The sequence below is a fragment of the Vulpes vulpes genome, chromosome 5 (assembly GCF_048418805.1).
Source record: "Vulpes vulpes isolate BD-2025 chromosome 5, VulVul3, whole genome shotgun sequence".
NCBI classification, from domain to species: Eukaryota; Metazoa; Chordata; class Mammalia; order Carnivora; family Canidae; genus Vulpes; species Vulpes vulpes.
In genome coordinates, this window is record NC_132784.1 from 32,038,072 (window position 1) to 32,048,392 (window position 10,321).

The 10,321-nt window shown below is 42.0% G+C and overlaps 1 pseudogene; it reads left to right on the forward strand.

Moving 5' to 3' along the window:
* Positions 1 to 4,781: 4,781 nt before the first annotated feature.
* LOC112926902 (U6 spliceosomal RNA) lies at positions 4,782 to 4,901 on the forward strand (annotated as a pseudogene).
* The last annotated feature ends 5,420 nt before the right edge of the window (positions 4,902 to 10,321 follow it).

The following is a 10,321-nucleotide window of genomic DNA, read 5'->3' on the forward strand; positions in this document are numbered from 1 at the left end:
ATCTCAATCCAAGTGAGGGATGGCTTCAGGAGGAGCTCAGAGAGAATCTGACCTATGAACAACTAGAAGATGTGAGGACTGGATTTGACTTAGTCAACAAACAAGGCTATATCTGGAGCTTTTCCATTTTTAGAATTTTTTTTTAAGATTTTATTTATGTGAGAGAGAGAGTAAGAGCAAGCACAAGCAGGGAGAGAGGCAAAGGAGAGAAACAAGCAGACTCCCAGGTGAGCAGGGAGCCTGGTGTGGGGCTCTCTCCCGGGAGTCCGGGATCACGACCTGGGCGGAAGGTGGGTGCTCAACCACTGAGCCACCCAGGTGCCTCTGGAGTTTCTCCTTTTTGGTGGCAGAGGGAAGGGTCAGATTTGAGGTGGCTCTATTTCCACAATTGAAGGGAAAAGGAAAAAAAAATTTTTTTCTTGTGGTCCAGATGCCCACCTGGAAGAGTGTCCTCAAGAGGGACTCTGCAGGAGTGAGGAGATGGATGGAGACAGAAGGACTATTCAAAGCTTGAGGGCTGCCAGCAGGTGAAAGGATGAGTCATACAAATACCCAATGGAGACTCATCTTTGAATATTGCACCCAGAGGTCTCCAGTGAAACTTTTCCAGTCCCATAGACCTTTTCTGATCCTACACATTTTAATTGATCCTAGAAAATAGGAGATAACATGGATTCTGTAGCAAACATATCAAAGAGAGACTGAATAAACCTATTTTATTCCTAGTAAGTCTCCTAGTTTGAAGGAGGCCCAAACAAGGCAGACATTTAAAATTGAAGGAGAGGATAAAGCCATACTGCCCTGGCTTAGGGATTTTAACCCTGGAAGCAAGAAGAGACTGTTTCGAGGCAGGCACACAGATAGGTCCCCTCTACTCAGCATATGTGGAGGCTGCCCACAGCTTCATGTTGAGCATGTTGAGGACTGTGAGCTGCGCTACCTGGACTGAGAAACAGGAAGCAGAAGCAAACATGCCATGTACCCGTCATTTGTAAATTATTTAGGGAAACAGTGCAAATGGACTTGATATTCTCTCTCCGCCCTGGGAGAGCCCTGAGAGAGAGTATGAGAAAGGGACTAACACAGAGTAGGCATTCAGTACATTTTTGTTGAACGACAATAACATGACTAGTGGAGCAAATCTACATACCTCATGTGCTAGAGGATTCTTTGCATATCTGACCATCAGCTTCTGCCAAAGAGGACATTGCCTTTGTCAATTGAATAGCCATCCCTGCCATGACATGCATGTGGTCAAACAGGCCCTGGTCACAGTAGAGACCCATGTGTCACTGGACTGGAGTCTCTAGAGGGGCTGTCCCTGAAAGACAATTACTAACTTCCTGACCATGATTTACCTATATAGCCGGTCCTGAGATTTATCAGTAAGACTGGCCAAGTATTTAGACAGAGTCTCTAAGACAAGGCAACCAAGGTTGGTTCTTAGACTAGAAGCCACTGTGGTGGTTGAGGTTCCTTAAACCTCGTCCTTGAGGTGCCCGGCTGGCTCAGTCCATAGTGTATCGACTCTTGATCTTGGGGTCATGGGTTCAAGTTCCATTTTAGGCATGGAGCCTACTTAAAAAAGCCAACTAGCAAACAAAAGAAACCCTCCTCCTTTATGGCCACCACTAGCTCGCTTTCAGGGGCTTGGAGGCTTCTCTCCTCCAATTTACACACCGACAGACCAGTGCCCTTGCTGTTGCTGGAGTTACCTAAAGGGACAGTTTCCCTCTCTCTAATCCATCCTTAATTGGTCATTACATAACTTATCTCCCTAAAATACTGCATTGTCTGTATTCCTTCCTGCTTAAAAAGATATTCAGGAGCTGGTCATTGCTTAGCAAATAAAATCCAAAATTCTTCCTCAGTTATTCAAAGATCTCTAGGAATGATACTGGCTTAACCTGCTTTTCCAGTCTGACCTTCCACTCTTCCCATCCTGCCCAGGTGTAGTCATGCAACACTCCCTGAGTATTTCTCATGCTTTTCCTTTCTTTGCTTGGTTCATGGTACTCCCGCTACCAGGAGTATGCTGTCTCCTTCCACCCATCATTTGAAGTCTGGCTCAAATACTGCCTCCTTTATGAAGTTTTTCACACCAAACCTACTGGCATCCACAAATCAGAAATCAGCTCTCCTTTACTCGGTGTCATGGTCTTATAGAGATTATCGTATATTGTCTTATATTTTAATAGGAGAATGGCCATGCTCCCTACTGAAAATTTATTTATTTTTTAAAGGTTTTATCTATTTATCCATGAGAGACACACACAGAGAGAGGTAGAGACATAGGCAGAGGGAGAAGCAGGCTCCCTGGGGGGAGCCTGATGCGGGACTTGATCCTAAGACCCCAGGATCTTAACATGAACCAAAGGCAGATGCTCAACCACAGAGCCACCCAGGTGCCCCCCAAAATTTATTTTTTTAAGTAAAGTAAGTTTTATTGTTTTATTGTTCCTCATAAAATTTCTTATGCTTGGCACAGCAGGGGTTGTATACAGGGTCACGGATAAATATTTAAAGAGTAAATTAATGTTGAGATGTTAAAAAATGTTTTAGAATTAGGTAGAGGTAGTGATGGCACAATATACAATATTATGCATTACTGTATAATGCAGTAAATGACATTTCACTCCTCTTTTAAATGGTTAATTTTGTGTTGCTTGAAATTTCACCTCAATAGAATCATTTTAAAAGAATGAATTCATGATTGAATGAATTATTATATCTTTCTAGCATTTAGCTGGCAAATCAGAATCACTTTTTTCTCTCGGCTTCCATTTTGCACAAGAGAGCAATATGAACATGTAATTGTACTTCCATATCAGTGGCCTGAATATGTTCTCTAATTAACTTCTCCCAATTTCCCTATCTTCTGGCCAGATTACCTTTGCAGAGCAGTGGCTTCCGTGACCCCATGGCTTCTGATCCCGAGTGAATTGATGGGATTATTCTATTCCCCATCTCCAACTGGACTGAAATAAGCCGCGTGGCCCTAGCCAGACTATCTGAGGGAGAAATTCACCACCTAACATAAAAATGGAGAATAGGTTTGAAGGTATCTGCATCTCTCCTCTGTCTGAAAGACAGTTAACCCCAGAATTCATAGACAAAGTACCTTCCCTTAGCTCCAAGTGCAAATCACTGTCAATTACAAATCCTCCTCACCAGAAATGCATTCTGAGAGTATTTTATCTTTTATCACGGAAGACATTTTAAATGACATTTAAACAAAATATTTAATGGGGCCTAGACAAAGATTTTGAGTGGAGCCATTTCACCTGCAATGACATTCCAGCCACCATGAATGATCCCCCTTCGAATGTCGATGGGCTTGATAAACCCGTGGTTTCCACCTCCATTTTCTCCCTTCTCCGATATGCCCTGCAAAATGTCACTGGAGTTATCTTTCTCACACATTCCCAAATCCAGAAGCATTACTGTCGACTCATTACTTAGTTTAAAAAGCCCCAACTCCTGAGGTCAATGGTTGTTAGTGTTGGGTGCCCAATGGAGTCACCTGGCGAGTTTCATACACATGCTGAGGCCTGGGCCATCTGAGTTACAAGAGCTAAGCAGTGAGGCGCGGGCGCAGGCATTTTTTAGGGCTTCTCAGGTGACTCTGATGCACACCGAGTGTCGAGCTGGGTGTGGGGCAACCTCTCATCTGGGACAAGCTCTCAGGAGCTCTGGACCGGAGAGGGCGGAGGCAAAGGCGTGGGATGTAGGGTAAGAAATGAGTAAGAAAGAAAGACAGACTCATCACGATCGAGGAGAATGGAACCCGTTGAGGTGTTTCTTGTGGAGGCTGCGGGTCTGAGGCCCAGAGAGTTGGATTCTGTGGCACAGGTAGAGAGGGAGCCGCACACCAGCCGTGTGAGTTCACACTCCCTGACTTTTGCATGCGGCTCTGGAGGAAGGGCCTCCAACTCCCTTCAGGAGGCCTTCGTGTCCAAGACTTAGGGTGGACTCTATCGAAGCAGTTTATGGCCGTGCTTTGGAAAATGTTTCCCTCTAGTCGCCATGATGAGGTTAGGTATTAGGTAATGTCTTGAAAAATGGCCAGAGGGCTAAAGTGTCAGCTTTACAGCTCACATACCTGAGAATAACAATGTTGGTTTATTGTTTTTATTCGGCAATATCTTTGGAATGCCTCATAAACAGAAATTAACAGTGACAACCCTGTCTCCGTGTATGACCCTACCAACAGGATGCCAAAGAAAGCCAAGGCCACTAACTGAATACTTTCGAGAATTTCTCTCCCTAATGTCTCATCTGAGGCACATTCCTGGCCTCTTTTGTCTCAGCTGTCAGAGCCATCTTCAGTCCCCCAAGGTTCACTAAAACTCACAGATAATCTTCCATATATATATATATACATATATATATATTTTTTTAAGAATTTTGACCTCTCCCCGTCTTATCGCCTATCAAAATTTCCAATAAGCAACAGTGAAACTTGGTATATCTGACTCTAAAGATAGAAAGTCTGGCTTGAAATATGAGAATGCTAGCAAAGAAATGACCAAAGCATTTGAAACCACACACATATTTTTTTTTTCACACACATATTTTTAATTCATAACTTTTCTTCCATTTTATCTGAACTTTTATATGTGTCATCCAATTCTAATTGCTGTGTTTTGGAGTTTAAGAAGTTATTAGCAAATGAAAAGACAGCATATTGTCTGCACAATCTGGATCTAAAAAGCATTAGTTTGGGTTGGTCCTATACAGAAATCACTCCAGCAAGCATTACCTTCAAATCTGAAGTTTGAGTGCTCGCTTTGGCAGCACTTATACTAAAGTTGGAACAATACAGAGAAGATCTGCATGGTCCCTGCACAAGGATGACACACATTTGATTGCTTTTTCAGAATAACGCATTCCAGATTTTTTAAACCAACCAATATTAATCAAATACAAATTAAGCATATACTATATATGAAACAATATTCCATGTCTGAAAATATAAAATAGTAACCCTGTAGCCCTAGATTCTCTAATTGAAAAGATATACTCTCTTATGCAATTTCCTTGGATCCTCAAAACTATGATGATATTCTTCTACTACACTAGTGAAATTACTCATTTTCATGAATGTATGTCTGCTAGAGGTTAGGAATTAGGCTATATTATTTTTTTCTGTTCCCAATGCCTCACTTGAGATAATTAATATTTGTTTGTTGAATGAAAGACTGCTCATAGAACGTGTTTATGCCTATATGTGTACATACATTATGTATGTGTACATATCTGTACTTGTATGTGCAATAGATAGATGCGTCCAATGTGCACACATATACACACACATATATGTGCAACATTTATATGCAGGCACACAATAATTTTAAATTATTAAAATTAATTAATTATTTATTTATGAGAAATCTGGTGTGCGTGTAAAATTAGAAGGAAGAAAATGACAAGCATAGCATAAGATTTTCGTCACGCCAGTGTTGAGAAAACAAGACCATGCCCAATTTGTCCTGTGGTATTAGAGGACGAGTGGTAGTAACCTACAAAATATGTAGGTGGGAACTGGTTTGGTCAGTATTTCAACCGAATTCCTGGCATAATAATGACCTTTATTGCATTTTTCTGGACACGCTTTTAAAGAGTTTTTCCACGAAGCAGATTTTGGCATAGCTGCTTTCTCATGAGGACCTGAAAAGACTGTATTGACAAGAAAGATAACTTCCACCCTAATATCTATTTCTGTATTACATAGAAATGTACAATAAAACATGTGACATAGTTTTTTATTGCTTGAATTATATATCCCAAGGTCCAAAGACTGAAAAAGAGGTTTCAATTTATTTTTTTCCAGTACACTTGAAGGCAAATGTCCTTTAAAATTTGCACATCATGAGAATGGAATGTGCTCAGGGATCAGCTGAAAGTTTAAAACATGAGAACTCTGCAGCTGTGGCTATAGGCTTCGACTCAGCAGGAGAAGACAGGTCCCTTTCTGGCCATTCTATAAGTTCTGATGAGCCCCGCCGGGAGTCACAGATAATACTCCCTGTCCTGACCAGGCCGCATGGACTTTGAGCCAAACGACGCAGGTGTACAGTAATAAGATCTTACATTTGTATAGCACAGTATGATCTGCTTCTCACTACAACCTGTTGAATTAGGCAGAAAACTAATTGTCTCTACGTTATAAGCAAGGAAACCAAACTTTGGCGAGGCTGAGGGGTATAAGATAATAAAAACCATGTAATTCGTCTTTGTCCCCGGTTCCTGACAGACCTCGTAAAACCCTTACAATTTCCTAAGTGGTAAGAGCCATTAGAAGCACTTTTTTTTTTTTCTACTATTTGGTCTTTGACCCTGGTTCCTGACACTGGGCTCCTAAATCCCTTGGACTATCCTCAGTGATAGGAGTGTCTCCTCTTCTAATGAGGTGACTCTGAATGGACACCTGGATGAGGCTGGTCACCAAAAAGACCAAGCTATGATTAGAGCCTTGGAACTTTCGGCCTCACCCCCTTCTCCAGAGAAGAGAGAGGGATTGGAAAAGAATATAGTAATGGATCATGCTTATATGGTGAAAACTCCATTAAAAACCCCAAAAGTATGTGGTTGGGAGGGCTTCCACTTTTGGGTTGGTGAACACATGGAGACGCTGTGGGAAGACATGGAAACTGTGGCCCTTAAACATACCTTGCCTTCTGCATCTGTACCATCTGGATGTTCATATGTATCCTTTATCACATCCTTTTATAATGAGCTGATAAATACTAAGTCAACTGTTTTCTTGAGTCCTAGGAGCCACTCGAGTGAATGAATCAAATCTAAGGAGGGGTATTGAAGGAACCTCCAATTTATAGCTGATCAAGCAAAAGGACAGGTAACTACCTAGACTTGGGATTGGTATCTGAAGTGGGGGGATACTTAACCCACTTTAACTGAATCCTTAACATGTGGGATCAATACTATCTCCAGGTAGATAGTGTCAGAATGGAGTTAAATTGTAGGACCCCTGGCTGGTGATACAGAATTGCTTGGTGCAGGAACACATCCCACATAGCTGGTGTCAGAAGTGACTCTCACCATGTGGTAGTCATGGTGAGAGTCAAGGAAAACCTGGGAGGAGGACTCAAGTGGCTTGTAAGGTCCCACAGTACAAAGAGATGAAATTGGAGTTAGAACCTGTAGATCTGGTCAGATTTTGTATAGAGGTCAGGTTTCCAGTCCTACTGTTTCCTGGCTACGTGACCGTCTGCAAGATTCTCAAGCTCTGAACTTCAACAGCCTCACTAATAAAACAGGATAAAAATCTCTCACATTGTTACTCTGAGGGCGAAATAACGTGTGAAAACAGTTTTGTCAACAGCAAAGTATTATTCAAGGTTTATGTCATATTTTCTCTTTTACTCCCCTGCAAATAGCTGACAGTATATAGTTTTCCGGAAGCATGCAGTTTTTGAAAAACAGGTACATAATCCATTATCTGCCATTCTGAAATCCCCAGAACTCTAAACCAAAAGTATTTTTAACTCGTTTAGCAGCAAAGTCTACCCTGAACTGACAGGCCTATTTATTATCTTGTTTTCCCCTATTCAGTATGAATATTTGTTTGTTGCATAGCAGAAATATCAATATAATTATTAGTTGCTGCCTCACGCCTGTAGGTCGTGTCCTGTAATAGTTGCTAACACCGCACATTATCTTTCTAAAACTCACGCATCCAGGATCGCAATGTATATATAGCCCTAGAGATTTTGGAGCATCATGGGGCTCGTCATATGGAGTTGAGTCCCTGCGACCCAGCTTAAAGATGTCCTGATGACAAGATGTCACAATTCTGGGTGGATTTGGTGTGTTGTGTCAGAACCAGGGTGATTCTGAGGCCAGCCACGTGTTGGGTCTGCTCCAGAGGAGGCTCAAGACAGCATCAGGGATGTCACGCATTTCCAGTCTCACGCTTCCACTTGATCCCTGGTCCTGAAACTACAGAGGCTATTTGAATGATTCTTCTCACAGTGACACATCCAAGTGCTAGAACCAGAAGCTATGGTGGGAAATGGGTGTGCAAAGACACTGGGCAACAGGGATCTGCGTCTAGATCCCTGAACTACAGTTTACCAGCCCTGCACCTTTGACAGGATTACCAAGATCTTTAAATCTGATCTTTTCATCCTTAAAGTGGAAATTTAAATAATGTATCTGAGGGCTGTGGTAGGTTTTAAATGGCACAGTCTATATAGAAGTGCTTTCCGTGGTGACCGATTGATAGTAGGAGTCCAGTAAAGGGTAGATCCCCTTCTCTTTTCCTTTGTTAGCATTTCCATGTTGTTTCCATTAACAGAAATTTCTACCATAAGGTTATTTCTGAAGTTTTTTTTCAAATTGCTGATTTGTGGTGGTGGTGGTGTATTAATTAAAATAGCAGAGGGTTTGTTTTTGTTTTTTTGTTTTGTTTTTTTCTGATTCTTGGTCTGGATCTGTGCCATTTTTAAGTCCACAAAGTTGAATTTCTGGTTTAATTCCAATATTATTTTGCCAAGCTATTTTTTTTAAGAAAATAAGCTGTTTTAATAATGTATGAGGATTATAGTGCACGTGTCTCACAGTTTGCAGGGAACAGAGCAAAACACCCATAAGTGATACAGTGTTTATTGTAGGTCAACTAATTACTTTTCTTAAACCTGGAATATATGAAATTTGATGGTTGGCTCCAGTCTGTAGAGAACTACGGGCACACACTGTATCTTGGCTGTGATTCATTCTGAAGCTCTGATGGCTGGAGCTCATGATAATAGCACATGAGCTTTGGCATGACTAATTCACTGAAATTTTTAAATAGGTCTTGAGTCAAAAAGTTTTCCCAAAGTTTAATTACCACGAGTCATAAACGCACAAAGAGAGATTCCCTCCAGCATTGGAGTTTCTCCCAGCTGCTGTGTTGGGCCGTGTAAGCGTCAACTCACAGGCCATCAAGGGAGCTCGTGTTGAGGTGCTAAATGTTGCTCCTAGGCTCTCTTTTTCTCAAATTGGGGAACACATGTTGCAAAAAGAAGGCTTGCATGTCTATGAAGGTGGTCTGTAAGTCAATGGGGAAATGAAGGATAATTCAATAAATGGTCATAGGACCAAAAGTCATCATTAAATAAAATAAACCTCACAATGTGGATCTCAGGAAATCAATGACAAAGTTCAATGTGAAATTCAATGTGAACAGGAAAATCTTCCTAAGAGAATATGGACATCTACCATATGACCTCGAGTCAGGGAAGGAGTCTCAAATAAGGCCAAAATGCACAAACCCTAGAGGGAAATATTACCAGATTTTACTACATCAAAGTTTAAGATGTCTGCAGAACAAAAAGTACTAATAAACAAAATGAGCAGACAAGCCACTGACTGGGAGGTGACATCCGCACATAAGTGACAGATTAGTACCTGGATTATAGAAAGTAGTTCCAGACATTAATAAGAAAAAACTAATGGCAGAGTAGAAAAATGGAAAAAAAAAGATGTAAATCCCAGAAGTGGAAACAGCATTGGCCAATAAATCGAGGAAAAGATGTTCCATGTGACAAATAATTAGGGAGATGCAGCTATAAACAGTATTGGCAAAAAATTTTCGACACTCATAATGTCATGTTCTGGGGCAATGGTGGAACGGCAGGCACGTCTCAGGTGCTGCCCGAGCGCAGCGTGATTTGGTAAGGCCGCTTTGGGGAGGAAATACTTGGCATTATCTCCCAAGGTTGGAGATGCCCCCACGCCCTTGCCCAGGAATTCGTTCTAGAGCAGGCTTCCCGCAGACAGGGCAGCGAGCTCTGCCTGGGCCTCGTGGGTGCTCGGACTTTGATCCGGGAGGCTTGGGGACAGGAGGGCAAGGAAGGGACCACAGTGGCCGGAAGCCCTGTGTTGGTTTCTTCTGGACACTCGCCTGTCTCCATAAATATGCTGCATACGTGTCTTCACTCACTATGCACAGAAAATGTTACCCAGCCCTGGCCCGGAACGTGTGCCTTCGCTTTCACCAGGTGACAAGCACAGGGGCTGCAAATTCGGGCCTACAGCATCGCCTACACTGTCAGACGGCATTGTTTATGATGACAAAACCTTGGAAGCCACTTGGTGGATTCATTTGAACCGTCCCAAGTCCAAGAGGATCTTCTAAAATTGCATCTCTTCTCTTTGCTCTGACCCTTACTTTGCTCTTTATTCACGTTACATTTCCTCAGAAGTGATATTCTATTATGTGCTTGTTTCCTGGTTACCTCCACCGGGTCAGTTCCATGAGGGCAGGAAACTGTGTCTATTTTATTCCACTTCTTCATACTCAGAGCATAAAACA